The sequence below is a fragment of the Stenella coeruleoalba genome (assembly GCF_951394435.1).
Source record: "Stenella coeruleoalba genome assembly, chromosome: 1".
NCBI lineage: Eukaryota > Metazoa > Chordata > Mammalia > Artiodactyla > Delphinidae > Stenella > Stenella coeruleoalba.
The window spans coordinates 105,551,214-105,571,737 of NC_137169.1; the positions used below are offsets into that span (position 1 = coordinate 105,551,214).

The 20,524-nt window shown below is 41.4% G+C and overlaps 1 protein-coding gene across 12 annotated transcripts in view; it reads left to right on the forward strand.

Annotated features, from left to right (window-relative positions):
• The window catches only part of PDE4DIP (phosphodiesterase 4D interacting protein), a 223,925-nt gene that overhangs the window by 86,542 nt on the left and 116,859 nt on the right, over nt 1-20,524 (forward strand). The gene's annotated exons all lie outside the window — the stretch shown is intronic.

Consider the following 20,524-nt stretch of genomic DNA (forward strand, 5'->3'; position numbering starts at 1 on the left):
CTTAAGACCTTTTCTTTCAATCACTAGGAAACAAATCTAAAACTAAATCCTGGAGCCTGATTTAATTTTAAACCACTTTCAACTATCTCCTTAACTATGTCTACATAATTTGTACTTCTGCATGGACTTATCAGAAAGCCACTTCTTCCTATTATGTACATCCAGGTTTACACACTGATAAAAGGAGCGTAATATAGTCGAAAGACTAGGCATCGTAAGTCCCTGTCTCAAGTGTTTACCTTATTTACATTATCACCTTGGCCATTCATTTACTCATGTCTCTACACATGCATTCGTTAATTCAAGCATCTGTTGACTACTGTATGCCAGCTACTGTTCTAGATGCTGGTGGAGAAAGTTATCAACAAATAAATAAAAATGGTGTAATAAGGGCTACTATAGAGGTATGTACAGATTGCTCTATAGTACTAAGGAGAACAGTAAAATGCACCAGAAAAGGCCTTGTCAAGCATGTGAAGTTTGAATTGAATCAAAAAAAAATAATAGAATAAGGAACAGGGTAAAGCATTTCAGGCAGAAGAAATAGTATTTACAAGGGCATAGAAACAGGCAAAAGCATTGCATGCTTGACACACTTCAAATCTTTCAGTATGACTGGAACACATGATATTGAGGACTTGTGGTGGTGGTTGGAAAGGTAAGCAGGGGACAAATCATGGAGAACTTTAGATTTCGCCATTCATGCATTAATAAACATTAATTGGGCACCTACTATATTCCAAGTACTATGCTGGGAAGTTGAGGCTTCAAAGATGCATGAGACACAAGTGATAGAGAGTATGGTAGGAGTCAGTAATAGAGATCGTATGAAGTATAAGGGAACTCAAATGAGGCATCTCTAACCCAACTGAATAGAGGAGATGGAAGGAAAATCCACGAAGGAGTCTTTGAGGAGATGACCCCTGAGCTTTGTCTTCAAAGGAGAGTAAGCATTGGTTAGTCAATGGTGCGGGTGGCGGGGGGGAGGGTTAAAAGAAAGAAGCAAAAGCTTAGAGACAGAAACCACATGGTATGTGTGGAGAATTGTAAGTGGTTTTGTGTTGCTAAATTTAAGTTCTAGGCATAGAATGAGGCTGAAGGGTCTGCAGGGCGTAATCCTTTGTGCCATTTTAAAGAGTGTAGACTTTATCCTAAGGAGGATAGGAAGCCACTGGTGGGCTTTAAGGAGCAGGGAACATGCCAGATCCTTCTGATGGGTGGGGAAGATGGATTCAAGGAAGATAAGACAGGAAGTCAGGAGAACAGATAGGCCAACCAAGAGATGATGAGGGCCTAAATGAGGCCCATGGCAATAGGAGTGGAGGAGAGGGAGCTGACTTGCGAAATATTTGGGAGGTCAACTATCTGTAGGACTTGGTGATTGATGGGATGGGAGGGTTGACGGAAAGGAATCAAGAAGACTGCCAGGATCCTGGCTAAGACAAGTCGCTTCTTCTGGGTCTCTGGTTCTTTAGGTATAAAACGTGTGGGCTGAACTGGGATTGACACTAACATCTCTCCCAGCTCTGAAGTTCCGTGATTCTGAGCAGCCTCTTTGGATACCCTCACCTTAACTAAGGTAGTCGCTTCCCTTCTCCCAGTCTCACAGCTCCTCTGATGCCTTCTCAGGAAGGCACGTGCCAGCAGAGCTGAGATGGCTTTAAAACTGCCAGTCAATGTTAGGAAACTCTAGTGCTGTTACCAGGTAGCTGGAGTTATAATTAGCCCAGTTGCTAGGGAAAAACTGAGATTCTGTGAGCATGGGCTGCCAGAAACAGCTTTTCCCAACTGGATGAATTTATTTGTTTACAAGAACAAAGAGGATATGGAGGGAATGATTTTAATGTGTTTTTGGAGAATGCAGCTTTTGCCCAGGGTATAGGCTATGTTAAAAGCAAAAAATAGGTTTGTTGCTTGGGCTACTCAACATCTCGTCTGCGGTAGGAGGAGTGGATCTGAAAATTCTGCTTTGATATATATTTGGATAGCTGGAAAATGACTTACTTTCACTTGAAAGGAGATAAATAAGAACACAGAATCAGTTTAGAGTTACAAAAGATCCTGGAGATAGTCTGTATGCCCCCTTCACTTTTTTAAAAAATAAATACATTTATTTATTTATTTTATTTTTGGCTGTGTTGGGTCTTCATTGCTGCGCGCAGGTTTTCTCTAGTTGCGGTGAGCAGGGGCTACTCTTCGTTGTAGTGCATGGGCTTCTCATTGCGGTGGCTTCTCTTGTTGCGGAGCACGGGCTCTAGGCGCGTGGGCTTCAGTAGTTGTGGCATGTGGGCTCAGTAGTTGTGGCTCGCGGGCTCAGTAGTTGCAGCACACGGGATTAGTTGCTCCAGGGCATGTGGGATCTTCCCAGACCAGGGCTTGAACCCGTGTCCCCTGCATTGGCAGGCAGATTCTTAACCACTGTGCCACCAGGGAAGTTCCCCTCACTTCACTTCTTAAGAAAGCTTTTTATTTTAAAGGAACTTTAGATATACAGAATAGTTGCAAAAATAGAGAGTTCCTATATACCATTCACTCAGCTTTCCCTAATGAGTAAAACATTTATTTTAAAGACAGAGACGGAGACCCAGAGTGGTAAAGTAACTCGCCTAAGGTCACATTGCAAATTAATGGTCATGTTGAAACTAGAATCCAGAAGGCCTTGCTTCCTGTCCAGGCACTTGCAGTGACTTCCTGGGTCTTCAAAAAAAGTTCAAGGAATTTATATGCTTGTCAGAAGTTTAGACTTTCTTCTTCTTTGTATTGATAATCCTGGGCTAAAATAGAGTATACACAGCAGAAGCTAGAGTACTTCACAGATAAATGATTCTGTACCCTGTGCCTGCTGCCAAGTATTTAGTTCCTCAGCCTACGTACCCCTTCCCTAGGAGTTTCTTCATTATATGTTTCCAAAAGCCATGGGGATATTTTTTTTGTGGGGAGGAGGCTGGGGGGTTTCTTCCTCCTCTGGCCTTTGCCATCTCATCTAAGCAAGTTCGACTTCCCAGAGAAATGAGGCTGTGTTATACATGGAGAAGGTACAGAGCAGGGGGCTGGTGCAAACTGGAAAGGGGCCCACCCTATCATGTTAAGTAGCAGCTAATCCACCCACACACCAAAAGACAGTGATCTGACTTGGTACATGCTGTTCTGTGGAGGGCTAAGTAATAGTCAGGTGGCTTTTTGCCAAGCAACTTTAGAACAGACTTTGGGCCGCACTGGGCAGTTATCATCCCTGTTATTTGGAAACTTGGCTCAAAGAGGTTGGGAGTGAATGAAAGGCACCGACTGCCTTGTCATGCCAGCTTTTTACCTCCCAACCTCACATACGGCCCCACTGGCGTGTCGGGCAGGAAGCCACCTCTTTATACACACAGAGCCTTAGCCCACATGGAGGCTTGAGGAGGAAGCCCTCCTCTGAGGCCCCTGGGTGGACAGAGGCTGCCAGCATGAAGGCCATGACCTAGAGCTGCAAAAGGAGAGTCTGGGCCCTGGCTGAGGGCCAGAAGTAAGCAAGTCCTTCCAGGTCACTTTTCCTTGGTAGGTTTCAGAGCTTCCTTCTGAGGCCACAGAGGTGGCTGCCCCTCCTAGAAATACTCCATCAGACCCCCCCCCCATCCAGATTCTCTCTAGTCAAGCGGAGCGTATGCTCAGTACAAACATAAACCTTGTCCTGCCCACCTAACACAACTCAGTTGATGACATGGTGTGTTGTCATCACTCTGCTGCAAAGTCAGGAGCTCCTGAGTCCAGAGCTGGATCCTAGGGTCTTCCTGGCACAGAAATCAGATGAAGGTAGTGGACCTCTGGGTCTCAGAGGAGGAGGTCCTTTAGAGGTGGGGAGCAGTCTCCATTTGAAGTCGTGTTCTTTCTCTCCGATCCCTTCCAGGCTTGTGGGATTATGGAGAAGCCCAGGTTGCTGCCAAACCATTTGAAGCCTCAGAGAACTCAGAGTCAGAATGGTCGTAACTGGTCCCTGCCAGTCTCTACAAAGCTGGGGGTGAGAGCAGAGAGGTCCCTTCAGCTGTGGAAAGCTTCAGGGGGCTTGCCTGAATTGCTGCAGGTGGAGGGTGGTGATGTCAGTTAGAACCGGAACTCTGCCTCAGGCTTTCTCTACCCTCCTTTGGCCCTCAATGCTAACTTCCTAATTTCTCTCTCCCCTCTTTCCTCTCCTATTCTCCCTACTTCTTCGAGGTGTCAAAGTATGTCACCAGTGCCTAAGGGTCTTGATATAAGATGGAGGGCAATTAACGGTCATGAGGAAAATAGCCTGAGGACTCCTTCTCTATCTATTTCTAGGCTACTTATCTCCAGGAGAGGTTTCTAGGCCCAGGTCTTGTCCCACCTTTTGGTATCAGTATCCTGTCCTTCTTTGTCTTGTATCCTCTCTCCTCTATTCCCAAATCTGTGCATACACATGGAAAATATATGCTAAATGCTTCACATTTAGACCCTATGGAGGAGGGGATCCATTTGGTGTTTACTACGTGCCAGGCACTATGCTATGCAGTTTACATATATTTAATCCCAACCACATAATAACCCTATGAAGTTGGTTGTCCCCATTTTTCACAGGACCAGATTTGCCATTAATAGCCTCAGGGTGTATACCTGGTATCCTAGCAGCTACATGGCCTAATTCTTCAGTTAATAAGCAAGGTCTTGGCACATTTCTTTAGAAACTAAAGTTAGTCACTGTTCAAATGCAAATGATGTTTTTTAGTGAATAACTCTACATTGTGTTAAGGTCAGACTAAAAAGAAAAGAAGGAGCTCTAGTAAAATGATATCCATTTTCATGGTGGTTTTTACCAAGATTGTGGCAGGAAGAGGTGGCATTGTCTCATTGATGTATCTGCCCTAAAAGGTGGCATTGACCTTATTTTTACTTGTGAAACAGGTGCAATTGCCTTGTGGAATGTAATAGAAACCAGGCTATCCTTATCCCCGTACATTGCCCTGTCAGACTAGTGCTGTCTGGTGTAGAACTCCAGAAATTCAGAGGAAATTGAGAAATATTCAGACTCAAAAATTAGAACTTAAAAATTAGAAAATGAGGCAAATGAGAAAAGGGCAATGGAATTGGGATTTTTAATTTGGGGAAGAACAAACTCAGAGGTGGCCTAATAGAAAATTTTAGAAGTCTCAGTATGTGACAGACAGTGATTAGCTATGCTCTGTCCCTGCAAGAATAAAATTAGGTTGATCCTAGTTGAAATCTAAGCATTAGGCCTCGTTCATTTAAAAATATTTATTGAATATTCAATAACACCTACTATGTTATATTCGTAGCACCTACTATATTCATTCACCTATATTGATAGTACCTACTATGTTCCAGGTGCTATTGGAGGTGATTATAATAATAATATAAATGAGCAAAACAGATGAACATTCCTACCCTCATGAAATTTATATTCTATTATGAGGGGGCAGACAATAAATAAATATTAAATAACATATTTAGAATGTTGGCAAGTGGTAAGTCCTAATGGGGAAAAAAATAGTAGAGTAGGGTAAGGGGGTCAAAAAGTATAAGAATGGAGGGCAGTTTGCAGCATTCAAGAGTGGTCAGGAGAGGCTACATTTAGAAAGTGGTTTTTAAAACACATTATCTCACAGTTTACATGAGTCAGCAGTCCAGGCACAGCTTAGCTGAGTTCTCTGCTTAGGGTTTTACTAGGCTACAACCAAAGTAATGGCCAGGCTGAATCCTTATCTGGAGGCTTGACTGGGGATGAATCTGCTTCTGAGCTCACTTGAGTTGTTGGCAGACTTTATTTCCTTGTAGGACTCAGGGCCCACACTTCTTGCTGAATGTTGGCTAGAGACTGCCCATAGTTCTCTGAAGCCACCTACTGTTGCTTGCCATGTGGACTTTCCCCACACATTCACATCATCAAGGCAGCAAGGAGAAGCTCTAGAGCAAGTCAGCTAGTAAGATATTCTTAATACTTAACGTAGTCACAGGAGTGACAGTATGTCGCCTTTGCCATAGACTATTGGTTGGAAGCAAGTTACACATCCTGCTGTACTCAAGGTGGGGATTACACAAAGACATGAACCCTGGAAGGCAGGGATCATGGGGAGCCCTGTTAGAGACTGTCCACCACATGATTTTCCTGTATCTTTTTGTAACTTTATTATACAGATATGAGATGGGAAGGGAAGTCAATAAACATGAGAATGACCAGTGGATGGAGGAAGATTTATTCATGGGTTTACCGTCACAACATTTATAGCCCCCATAAGGCTGACCTGAGGCAATGAAGCCAGCCCAGATTGGTGGTCTCTATGCTGAGCTCCTTACTCGCCCTTTGTACTTGGCTGTGTTGCCATTTCTGTTTTCCTCTCTCTCTCTTTTTTTTGTTTAAATTGACTGTATTAAGTGTACAGTTTGATGAATTTTAACAAATATATATATATCTACCTATGAAATAGCCACCCCACAACTGAGATATAAAACACTTCCATCGCCTCAAAAAATTGCTGTGTCCTACTGGTGCCAGTCCTTTTACATCTCTGACTGCTGGAAACCATTGATCTGCTTTCAGTCTATAGTTTAGTTCTGTCTATTCTAGAATTTCATATAAATGGAATCAGGGAGTATAGATTCTGGTGTTAGGCTTCTTTCACTTAGCACAATGATTTTGAGGTCATCTATGTTGTTTGTATCAGTAGTTTACTCTTTTTTCATTGCTGAGTAGTATTCCATTGTATGAATATAATGCAATTTGTTTATCCATTCACCTGTTGATGAACATATGGATTGTGTCCTGTGATTGGCTATTACGACTAAAGGTGCTGTGCATATTCATGTACAAGTCTTTGTTGTATTTCTCTTGGATAAATACCTAGTAGTAGAATTGTTAGATCATATAATAATCATGTATTTCAATTTATAAGATACTACCAAACTGTTTTCCAGAGTGGCTATGCAATAGAAAATAGTTTTTAAGCAATGACCTAAAGGAGATGAAGAAGTTAGCCAAACAGATAACTGGGAGGAGACCATTCCAGGTAGAGAAAGAGCAGGAGAGCCATGGAGACTGAAACAGCATAAGAATGGGCAAGGATGTTGGGAGATGAGGTCCCAGAGGTAATGGAGATTGTACACATCAGATAGGCCCTAGTAGATAATTTTAAAGACTTCAGCTTTTACTCTGAGTGACAAGATGACACTCAGCCAGTGACAGTCCTATCTGACGTTTGAAAGATCGTTGTAGTTACAGTACTGAGAATAGCCCATAGGAAGGCAAGGGTAGAAGCCAGAAGGGCTATTAGGAAGTCATTGTAGTTGTCCACATAAGAGATGGTGATCAGGCTAAGATAATAGCAGTTAATGTGGAGAGAAGTGGTGAAGGTAACACCAGCAAGATTGCTGATGGATTGGATATGGAATGTGAGAGAAAGAAAGGAATCAATGATGACATCAGGGGTTTTGGCCTAAGCAACTGGAAGGATGGAGTTGCCATAATTGAGATAGGGAAGATAGAGCAGGTTTGAGGGTAGAGAGTAGGAGTTCCGTTTTGGACATTTATGTTTGAGATATTTGTTGGACATTTCCAGTGGCAATATGTAAGTAGTTGAGTGTATAAATCTGAAATTTTGGAGAAAAGGTTGGGCTGGAGATATAAATTTGAGAGTCATCAGCATATAGATGGTATTTAAAGTCATGAGACGGGACTTCCCTGGTGGCGCAGTAGTTAAGAATCCGCCTGCCAAATAGAGACACAGATGTAGAGAACAAACGTATGGACACCAAGGGGGGAAGCAGCGGGGCAGGTGGTGGTGGGATGAATTGGGAGATTGGGATTGACATGTATACACTGATATGTATAAAATGGATGACTAATAAGAACCTGCTGTATAAAAAAATAGATAAAATTCAAAAAGTAAATTAAAACAACAAAAAAAAGAAGAATCCGCCTGCCAATGCAGGGGACACGGGTTCGAGCCCTGGTCTGGGAAGATCCCACATGCTGTGAAGCAACTAAGCCCGTGCACCACAAATACTGAGCCTGTGCTCTAGAGCCTGCAAGCCACAACTACTGAGTCCGTGCTCCACAACTACTGAAGCCCAGGCACATAGAGCCCATGCTCTGCTACAAGAGAAGCCATCACAATGAGAAGCCCGCACACCACAATGAAGAGTAGTCTCTGCTCGCTGCAACTAGAGAAAGCCCATGCACAGCAACGAAGACCCAATGCAGCCAAAAAAAAAAAAAAAAGCCATGAGACTGTACAGATCACCAAGGGAGTTAGTCCTACCAAGGTGGAAGATAAAAGGACCAAAGACTAAGCCCTGGGTCACTCTAACGTTAACAGTTTGGGGAAAGGAGGAAGAACCAGCAGAGGAGATGGAGAAAATGTAACCAGTGAAGTGGGAAGAAAACCAAGAGAATCTGGATTCTGGAAGCCAAGTAAAGAAAACATACAATGGAAGAGAGAGATCAACCTTTTGAAATGCTGCTGATTGCTCAAGTATATGATGACTAAGAATTGACCTTTGGATTTGACAACATGAATGTCATTAGTGATCTTGATTAGAGTAGTTTTGGTAGTGGTAGAGGCAAAAGTCTGATTGCAGTAGGTTTAACAAAAAATGGGAGGAGAGGAATTGGACTGATTACGTTGAGTTTTGTTGCAAAGGAGAGCAAAGAAATGGAACAGTAACTGGTAAAGGTAAGGAGTCCATAGAAGATTTTTTAAAAGGTAGATGAATAATAGTATGCTTGTGTACCAGTAGAATTTTCCAGTAGAAAATGAAATATTGATTAAGGAGACTTTCTGGTTGCTACTTTTGAGAAGTAGAGAGAATGGGACCTAATGCCTAAGTGGAAGGTTTGGCTTTAGATGGGAGCATGGGTAGTTATCTGTGGTCACACACGGAAAGACAGTTTGTGAGCACAGATGCTAGTAGATGATGGATAGATATGGTGATAGGAGACTGTAGGGGTTTTCTTCTAGTTACTTCAGTATTCTCCATGAAGTAGGAAGCAAGCTTTATTCTCTCACTATGTATTTTCAAATATATTCCTAAAGTGAGTCAGTCTCCCTCATGTGTGTTAATTCCTGCTGACACATCCTTGTTCACGCCTGGAATACCTGTATCCTTTATCTCTGCTTATTCCAAACCCTACTTAGGTGTCAAAGTCCAACTTAGATTCTACCTGCTCAGGTGGGCCTTTCATCATAATCAATCCCTGAAACCATCTTTTACTCTCTGGGCTCTTCCAGCAGTTATAGTTCAGATATATGATTTGGCACGTGTTTAATCCCTGGCTGGCAATTATCTTTCCAATGTGTACCTTGCTTATTTCTTCTTCTAGATTATAAGTACTTTGTGGGTTGGATTGATCTCAAACTTACTCTATTGCCTTCAACATTCTCTTCAACATTGTTGAGCCCATAATAGAAACTCAGAAAGTTGGTGTTGATTGATTGCAAACACCCTGGAAGTTGCAGGTGAGGCTCATCTGTACATGGGAAACAGGAGGCCACCTTTCCATCCTTTGATGTCTCCTCCACCTGAGAGCCCACAAGCTGGCTTTGGAGCATTCCAGGTGAACCTCCAACTCTTCCTGGAACTAAGAAGTCTCTCCATGAGAAGGGTTAGCAGAAGTAGGAAGCAAACAACTTGAGAAAAGAAACAGCATAGGAAGAGGAAATTCTTGACAGTGAGAATGGTTTAAGAGAGGGCTGTGTTTTTATTTTTAACAACACCCATTCATTGGATAAATAATCATCTTCCATGTGTGGGCACTTCTGTGTATGAGCACTGTGCTAGCAATAGGGATGCAAGGGTAAGGAGATAGAGGGGGTCCCTGCCCTCCTGACACTTGCAGTTTAGTGTCTGAACATAGTTTGAGTAGTACTGTGACCTGACTTCTTCAGTGTGGTGCCTATCACCCCCTAGATAATTTTGCTTCACTTATAATTAGCTGGAGTCACTTCTGTATTTTGTTGGTTGATGAATACCATAACCCCATAAAACTCTTACAGGTGCTCTTAGACCATGGGATTAATTGTGATGCAGGTCAGGACATGTCTTCATGTAGTGTACTTAAAACTAGTACATCTTTTTTCTAACATTTTGTAGAACAGCACTGTCCAGCAGAAATTTAATGTAAGCCACAGATGTAATCTATCTATCTATCTACCTACACGGGGTCTTAGTTGAGGCACGTGGGATCTTAGCTGTGGCATGCGGGGTCTGGTTCCCTGGAGCAAGGAGTCTTAATTGCTGGACCATCAGGGAAGTCCCCACAGATGTAATTTAAAATTTTCTAGTGGCCACATTAAAAGAAAAGTAAATTAATGTTAATAACGTATTTAAAATATCATTTCAACACGAAATCAGCATTAAAAAAATCATTAGGATTTTATGTTCTTTTGTTGTGGCTAGTCTTTTCAATCCAGTGTGTATTAAGTCTTTGAAATCCTTACAGCACATCTCATTTTGGACTAGTCATAGCTTAAGGGTTCAATAGCTTCGTGTGGCTCGTGGCTGCCATCCTGAATGATACAACTTAGAGTCTACAGTCTAAGTGCTGCCCCTGGTCTCAAGCACAGGTATTATTTCAGAGGAGTTGCCTGATCATAGGACCTGGCTTCAGGTCACGGATAGGCTTCCAAGGGAGGAGTGACTGCCGGGTGTTGGAACTTAGATTCCATTTTGTAGTGAAAGTTTCAATGCAAGAAAAACTGTCCTGGACTTTGCAGAATACCAATGAGTGGCTTTATTCTTTTTGGAGAGTAGATCAAAGCAAGTGCCGATCCAGAATGGAGAGCTGAATTTGGGGATAAATGTCAGATCATGTTAGATGCCACAGATAATTTAAAACTGTTTAGGGCTTCCCTGGTGGTGCAGTGGTTGAGAATCTGCCTGCTAATGCAGGGGACACGGGTTAGAGCCCTGGTCTGGGAGGATCCCACATGCCGCGGAGCAACTAGGCCCGTGAGCCACAACTACTTAGCCTGCGCATCTGAAGCCTGTGCTCCGCAATGAGAGGCCACGATAGTGAGAGGCCCGCGCGCCGCGATGAAGAGTGGCCCCCGCTTGCTGCAACTAGAGAAAGCCCTCGCACAGAAACAAAGACCCAACACAGAAAAAGTAAATAAATAAAATAATAATTACATCTGCAAACATCCTTTAAAAAAAATGTTTAGACAGGCTCAGGTTTCCTGTGTACTAATTTATCTGTAGAAAAATTAATATATATATATATATTTTTTTTTTTTTTTTTTTTGCGGTACATGGGCCTCTCACTGTTGTGGCCTCTCCCGTTGCGGAGCACAGACTCCGGACGCGCAGGCTCAGCGGCCATGGCTCACGGGCCCAGCCGCTCTGCAGCATGTGGGATCCTCCCGGACCGGGGCACGAACCTGCATCCCCTGCATCGGCAGGTGGACTCTCAACCGCTGCGCCACCAGGGAAGCCCCTAAAATTAATATAATTTTTATACTTTATAACTCCCAATTCTATCCCTGCTACCCAAAGGGAAGTTAAGGAAAGCACAGGATGGTTCCCCTGAACTCCAGTTTCTAAATAGCTGAGGAAAATAAATCATTCTGAGAGTCCCTTTTATAGTCCCTTCAGTGGGGCCGGGTTCCTGTCTCCACACAAGGTGTCCTGGGATTGTAGGGGCTCCAGCCTCACCCCTGACTTTCATAAGAGGCCTGCACTTTTCTAAATTAAGCCCAGCCAGTCCTATTTATGAACAGAGAGGCTCCAGCCAAGTGAGAGAGATTCGTCCTGCTAAGGAATGTGCTGGGGACAGGGAGAGAATCACTGAGATCACTGGTATTTATATGGATGTTTTCTCACTTGCCAGCTCAGTTGGGCCAGATCAACAGAGGCTTTTGGGACTCGACCAAGATTTTAACAGAGTGACTAAGAAGGGTTTAAGTTGATCATTGTGAACACCAAGGCAGTGCGTATATTGGGACCTCTGAGCTCAGAGTGTAAATAAAAAATGCCCAAGACAACTCATATTTTTCCCCATGTTTTTAAATGGACTTTATTTTTTAGTGCAGTTTTAGGTTTGCAGCAAAATTGAACAGAAGGTACAGAAAATTCTCGTATGTCCCCTTCCTCTGTCCCAAATCACAGCCTCCCACACCGTCAAAACCCAAAGCTTTTAGTTAATCGTTTTATCATTTAACCTCATTTTAATCTATCTTTCTTGGGTTCCTAAACTCAAGGTTGACCAGAAATACTGATCTCTGCTTGTGATTCATACATCTTACTACCTTTGGGGAAACTAATGTTTATTGAACGCCTACTACTATATGTCAGGTATTTTCATTTACATCCTTTCATTTAATTTTCACAGTATCCTTGAAAGGTAGTGATTATCAGCACCTGAAGGAACTACAACTTAGGTTAAGTGACTGACTTCTAGAATATAGAGGATGAATTATGTGGAACTGTGAAAAATGGTTGAATATCTGCACTTTCATATGATTCAGCCTAACAGAATGTGATAGTAAGTATTTGAACCCAGCCCAGTTTTGTTCTAAAGTCTATACTCTTCACCATATTGCTGCCCTAAGTACAAGATTCTTTGTTTTCCCTTGGCAGCTCTGTAATTTCAGATTTATATTCCTCCTCCCTTAAAAGATTAGAACCAGGGAGCTGAGAGGAAGGGCGACCCAAGGTATAACACATGTGGAGTTGGGTCTAGGAATGTTTCTTTGGAGGCTAAAGCCAGGAGTTATAGGGTGGACTTGCATTGATTTATGTATCTGCTACTATTTATATCTACCACCTGTGTGTATTTCCATGCAGCTATTTGATTCTGGGTCTCTTTTGTTTATCACATTCTACTATAATTATCTGTTTAATTGCCCCCATAGTCTGTAAATTCCCTGAGGACTGTGATTGTGTCTGCCTTGCTCTTTTTAATACTTATTCGAGTGCCTTACATATCCAAAGGAGATGCTCAATAAATATTTGATTTTAAAAAAGTGAATAAATAAATGCTGTCATTTCACAAGTTAGCTACCTGTCTTCTGCCCAGTGAGTACCCTTTCTGTCTGTCTGTCTGTCTGTCTGTCTCTCTCTCTCTCTCTCACACACACACACACACACACACACACACACACACACACACACACACGTGAGCCCTGGCTGTGTCTGTCCAAATACCTGGCCACCTTAGAACTCATCCACAGCCTCAGTGCTTACTCAGAGGTGGGTGTCTGTGTTTGTCTAATCAAGGTAAACTGCGCTGGGAAGGAATTGGTATTGTTTTCAGGCCTCTACTAAGAACTAACGTGGTTTGAAAGAGTGGCCTGAACAGAGGAGTTCTGCCATCCGGATGTAGATCCTTGTACTTGGTATTGTATAAACGGAAACTTTCCACTTGGTTTTTTTCCACTTCTTTGGGGAACTGGACACTAAAGCAGTCTCTGGCAGGAGAGTGCCTGGCCTTGTAGTCTTCTGCTTACGGAGGCTGGGGACACTGCCCTGCTATCCTTTCCCTGGCAATGAACTCTTCTTGTCACATGTTGGGGCAACCTATGTGTCTAATTTGGGGCTTGATTGTACTAGTGGATGACAGTGAACCTGGAATCTGTGGAAAGGCAGGGGCTGCACCTCTGAATAAGGTCTTTCCTCGACCTGAGGGTCTGAGGACTTTTATGATTTGCATTTGAACACCTTCTGGCTAGGTGTCTTACATCAACAGAGAAGATGAACAATGCAGGTGGTTTTATAATTCTTATGGGCAAGAGAGAGAGGCTCTGATTCAAATTAATTGACTGTATAAAAACATAAAGCTCTGGGAGTGACTAGTCTAAGGTCACACAGTTAATGACAGAGCCCAATAGTTAGACCCTCTAGGGTCTTAGTTTTGCTTTAAAACTAGGTGAATGAAAAGAAATCTCATCTACAAAACAACTCACTTGGAAGCTACTAAAATGTGTTTCCAGGGATTGTATAGTGACCAAACCCTTGCCCCCTGTTCAGGACAGATAGAAGAACCCCTTATGAAAATATTCAGTACTTTGCCCTGTTTTATAGAGCTAATGCTTTGCCCCAGTGGTTTCAGAGAAGTCTGGAAAAGAAATTCACTGTGAACAAAAGTATTTCTGAACTACACTTTTCCTAGAAAGGATATGGTTCTAAAAAGAAAAGAAAACATTTTAAAATAAAATCCATCCACTAGAGTGACTTTTCATTTTGGGTTAATAATCAGGAATTATAAGAGGATCTCCTCACAAGAGTTTGAGACTCTTCCTCCTATTAAACTATTTCTTTTTGAATTCCTTTGGTCTACAGAACTGATTCAGAGTAAGATCTGGCCATATTTATTTTTGTCCCAAGTAAAAACTCTTCCATGATAACCAACAGGGACCTACTCTATAGCACAGAGAACTCTGCTCAATGTTATATGGCAGCCTGGATGGGAGGGGAGTTTGGGGGAGAGTGGAGACATATATATGTATGACTGAGTCTCTTTGATATGCATCTGATACTATTACAACCTTGTTAATCAGCTATACTCCAATATAAAAAGAAAAGTTAAAAAAAAAAGAAAAACTCTTCCATGGAAGGCCTGCTTTTCTCTGGCTTGTTTCGTACTGTCTGACAAAGGTGCAGTACCCACTTCCTTCACTCACTGACCCTAATTCACGTCTTATCACACCGACAAGCGCTTTGGTTCTGGCAAGCTTTAATCTCCAGTGCATAGTTACTTGCTGATGTTATCAATGAATGTATGCTGGTATGCTGTCAAGGTTTTTTTTTTTTTGAGTACTCTTCCTCCAGCAGCAAACTATGAGATATAAAGTAAGACATAATCCTTGTCGTCAAAAGTGCTTGAAGATCAGTTGAAACACACACACACACACACACACACACACACACACACACACACGAAGTTAAATACCAAAACAAAAAAGTAAGTTAGCAATTCAAGACAAATGGTAAAGTGTTTATTCCATAAACATATATGGAGAGCTAATGAGGGCAAAGTACTTTTCCAGATATTAAAACCTAGAAGGGAAGCCAGACATTTTAAATAACTAATCGAAGCAGAGTGAGTCGAGTGCTATACTAGAGATAGGTGTCAGATGACCGAATCCTGGGTTTACTCAGGACAGTCCTGGTATAATTGTGATAGTGCCTCTTTTCACTTTCAGAAGAGTCCCAATATGGATGCTAAATTATAGTCATCTTAGTGATAAACAGTAGAAGTGAAGAGAAATGGATTATTAAGTTCTGACTAGGGGATTAGGGAAGGTTTCCTGGAAGGGGGAGTGGGGGGTGTTTGAACTGAACCCTAATGAAGAACAGTTTTAGAAAGAAAAGAGGGACTTCCCTGGTAGCGTAGTGGTTAAGAATCCGCCTGCCATTGCAGGGGACCCGGGTTCGATCTCTTGTCCGGGAGGATCCCACATACTGCAGAGCAACTAAGCCCGTGCGCCACAACTACTGAGCCTATGCTCTAGAGCCCGCGAGCCACAACTACTGAGCCCTCGTGCCACAACTACTGAAGCCAACTAGAGAAAACCTGCGCACAGCAACAAAGACCCAACGCAGCCAAAAAATAATAATGATAATAATAATAAAAAGAAAGAAGAGAGAAGACCTCACAGGCTAAGAGCAACTCAGGCAAAGCCTTGGTGGCATCCAAGGGTACTTACATGATTGATTTCTCAATCAGCAGTAGCCCTTAGTTTAGAGGTGAAGAGGGTGGCCCCACCAAAGGCCAGCGGTGTCTTGGAAACTGTCTTGCCATAAACTACTATCACTCAGAACTCTGGTTTTCAGAAAAGATAGCCATTGGATAATGACTGATGTCATCGCGGTGCAGTGTCAGACCAGAAGTGTGCAGTTCCAGCTGGGTAAAGTGAGGGGGGAGGGGAGGAAGAAGAAGAGGGAGTGTGAGGCAATGTGAGAGTTGAAGGAGACTGCAAGAGGGTAGGAGGTGAAGTGAGAGACTTGTGATTTTATTAGCTCCGACTGCCCAGTTAAAGAAATCGCAGATTCCTCTCTAAAAGAATCTTGTTTGTTGTTTATTTCTGCAGATCTTCCTTCCTCCCTATGACCCAGTTGTATTCTGAGTCCCCCAGGTTTAAGAGGCAGGTTTATTTTCTTTATCCCTCAGTATTGGGAAATGGACTCAGCACCACTGTTTTATGTAAGTCTGGTGGCTGAAAGGAGCTGCTGTAGGGAGCCAAACATTCTTTGCTATCTGTGACCATAGTTTAGGGAATTCCAGAGATGAAAAGGAAAAAATTAAAAAAGAATGTGGATATCTACCTTTTTGTGATGAAAATGCCCTTTCTAACTTTTCATTAGGAAATTTTTCAAAAGTAGACAAAGATAAAGAGAACAGTGCCTCCCATGTACCTGTCCCGAGTACTGGGGACCTGTGTACCTGTCACCCAGCTTCAACAGTTACCAACATTCTGCTGCCTCTGTCCTCCCTTCTCCTCACAGCAACTCTCAGACACCACAGACCTGCATCTGGACAGACATCAGAACGCACCTCTAACCAATAAGGTCTTTGTTTTTAACCATAACCATAATACCATTATTGTACCCAAAAACTTAAAGATAATTTATTTTTTTTAATGTAATAATAGTCTTTTTTTATTTAAAAAAATTTATATTTCATATTGGAGTATAGTTAATTTACAATGTTGTGTTAGTTTCAGGTGTACAGCAAAGTTATTTAGTCATACATATACATATACTTTTCCCATATAGGTTATTACAGAGTATTGAGTAGAGTTTCCTGTGCTATACAGTAGGTCCTTGTTGATTATCTATTTTATATATAGTAGTGTGTATATGTTAATCCCATTTCTATCATTTTTTATATTCCACATATAAGTGATATCATATCATATTTGTCTTTGTCTGACTACTTCACTTAGTATGATAATCTCTAGGTGCATCCATGTTGCTGCAAATGGCATTATTTCATTCTTTTTAATGGCTAAATAACATTCCATTGTATATAAGTACCACATCTTTATCCAATCCTCTGTTGATGGACATTTAGGTTGCTTCCATGTCTTGGTTATTGTAAATAGTGCTGCTGTGAACAATGGGGTGCGTGTTTCTTTTTGAAGTCTGGTTTTCTCCAGATATATGCCCAGGAGTGGGATTGCTGGGTCATATGGTAGCTCTATTTTTTGTTTTTTAAGGAACCTCCACACTGTTCTCCATAGTGGCTGTACCAATTTAAGATAATTTCTTAATACCATCTAATGCTTGGTCCGTGCTCACCTTTCTCTCTAAAATGTCCATTTTAAGGTCTGGAGATCTTAATTAGTAACTCTGAGTCTCAGAGTAGACTAGGCCCAAGAGTAGAATGGCCCTTTTATGGGGGAGGATGAAAGGTAGAAGAGGAGGCTGGAATTCTAAGCAGTGTTTGGAATTCTACTAGTGACTTGAGTTGTCCTGCGGCAAGTTATTTTTCCTTTTCCTGCCTCAGTTTCAGCGACCTTTTATCTTCAACGGGTTAATAATATACCTCTTAGGGATATTCACGATTTAAAACAGAGAAGGTCTTTTAAAGGCTTCAGATAAAAAGTTTTTCTGTATAATCACACAGCATTAGCCAATCCCTTTTTTCTTCAACAAACATATTGTCATTCCACTTCTGCCTGGGTGTATCTGTTCCTGTCGGTTGGTTGGTTCACTCATTCAGTGCATTTGCTACACACGAAGTTGCAAAACACTGAGGGCCTCAAGTTAGTCACAGCTGCTAGATATTTGAGGCAGGCATTATGCTGGGTACTCAGGTGATTTCATTTACCCCTCACTATACCGCTCAAGGTAATTTTTGTAACCCCTTTTTATTGATGAGGAAGTTATGTTCTAAGAGGTTAAATAACTTACACCAAAAAGGTCACCCAGTTAGTAAGTGGCAGAAGTGGATTTCTGCCTTTCTAGGTCTGCTGTCCTGAAACCCATGTCGCAACATCGCAAAGCCAAAAGGCACAAGCTGGCAACCAGCACACCTGGCTAGTTCCACCACACCGTCATTTTTCTCTGTCCCAAGGGAGTCTGTAATTCAAAAGTGTAAAAGGGCAGGTAGAAAGACATAGCATTATTTGTGTGTCAATATTGAAGTACAAAAAGAATGATAGTTATGAAAAATCAGAGGCATAAGAAATGACTTTTAGTGGGGGAGATTGGTGGAGTGTGATGGCAGATAAGGCCGGATAGGTAAGTTGAGGTCAAATTTTGAGTAGACTCCATTTTCAAGCTGAGTAGTGTAAAATTTAATTGCTGTGCAATTAAAAACCATGAAAAGCTTTCTGAGTAAACTAATCAGAAATATGCTTTAGGAAAAATTTAAATGGTGGAGAGACTGAGGTTGGGGAGATCAGTTTTGAGACTATTCACTCTGATCCCAGTGATAAGGAAGGACTACCTCATAGGGTGGTAACCATGCGGGCTGGAGAGGGGGGGCAAGATTGGAAAGAGATTTTGAAATACCCAGTGCTAACTTCTGTTAGAGATGCTTGAAGGCAATGTATAGTTTTGCTCTTTAGTTCAGATATAATAATGATGTTCCCTAGGTGCTGGACACTGTTCTAACTGCCTGTGTGATATGCAATATGTAATCATTGTTATCATTTAATTATAACCACTATAACTTCCTAGGGCTTTTAAAAACATTTTTTATAATTTAATTGAAATAAAATTCACATACCAATACAAACTCACTCATTTAAAGTGTACAATGTACACATCAGTGTTTCTAGAATATTCACAGAGTTGTGCAAATATCATAGCAATCAGTTTTAGAACGTTTTCATCACTCCACAAAGAAACCCCCAACCCAACCCATTAACCATCACTTCCCAATTCCCCTATCCCCCCAGCCCTAGTCAGCCACCTATCTACTTTGTTTCTCTGGCTTTGCCTATTCTGGCATATAAATGGCATCATACAATGTGTGGTTTCTGTGACTGACTTCTTTTACTTATCATAATGTTTTCAAGGTTCAGCCATGTTGTAGCATCTATCATTCCTTTTGATGGCCAAATAACATTCCATTTTGTTTATCTGTTTATCAATCCATGGATAAAATTTTAAAAATTATTCTAGAATTTTGCTGTATCAGATATCTGTGCTTGAAATAAGTGAGCTCCTGAATGCACTGTAGAGAAATTTCTAGCTTAATACCATATTTCCTTATCTACAGTGACCTTCTCTACCCTTGTATATCTCACACATTAAACCTTCCCTGGGTTAGGCTATATCCTAAACTTCCTCATCAGGGATCCCCTTTAGCATTTTAAATCCATACCTCAGAATTTTGCTCCTCTCAACTGGACTGCAGGCATACTGAGTATAAGAAACAAGTGTCAGACCTCTTCATTATTCCTCACAAGACCTGATAAGTCCCTTTCCACATTAAGAGTGCTGTTAACAGTGGAGGAGAGGGGTCTGCAAGAGTCAGAGCAGACCCTTTAACATTCCCTGGCTGTGACCACACTTCTTTAATTTAAACTTCTCCCTCTCCCATTCCTAGAAGTGTCTTGTGGAATACTGGTGGGACACAGTATGCAAACTATTGATCTAGTCAATATAATGGGTAATAATGCTTCTAATCTAATGATGAAAGGGCTGATACATTTTGCATTAAGATCTTTTTTTTTTCTTAAGGTGGTCAGGCAAAACCGTTTCTCTTTTGATTTTTTAAAAAAGCAGTTTTGTTTTGTTTCTTTTTTTATGATTCCCATTGTCGCAGCTTCTGCTGGGACAAAATTTTGAAAATCTCTATTTTTAAAAGGGATAGGCACATTGTGGATTATATGAGCAGTAGATCAATTTACAGAGTTACAATCGAAGACTTGGAAAAAAAATTTTTTTCTATTTCCTTCATGTTGTATTCATATGGGATGATGGATGTTCACTAAACTTATTATGGTAATCATTTCATGGTGTACATAAGTCAAATCATTATGCTGAACACTTTAAACTTATACAGTGCTGTGTGTCAGTTATATCCCAATAAAACTGGAAGGGAGGAAAGAAGTTATGGCATGTTAAATAAAAGGATAGAGTCTTAAAAAAAAAAGATGAATCCTTGGAAAGGAATCAGGTAATTGGTTACTGGTTTCTTTTAACCCAATTCTATATTGAACTTTGCAGTACACACCAGGGTGGAAATCAATTCAGGAGAATCCTGTGTTTAACATGGATTGGCGTTAAGACTGTTCAAGTGATGTGTCCTGAAACAAAACAAGCTACCAACACAGAGAAAATCTGATTAAACACAGTTAATCTATAACTCATTGTTAGCCCAGTCCTCTAGTTCTAGGTACTAGAATCATAATGAAAATTTATTGTATTGCTTATCATTTAAGTTCAGCTTCATCATTGGAACTTTTCCTTGGGTTGGGTGGGTGGATATTCTTCTGGAGAGTAAAAGGAGAGAAAGGTGCTCTCGCCCCGCCAGCCACCCTCTCTTGAGTACATGCATTTCCTTGGATATCTTGACAAAGAGCTGATAAGATAAGCAACTGCAGTTAATTTTGGATCCGCTTCA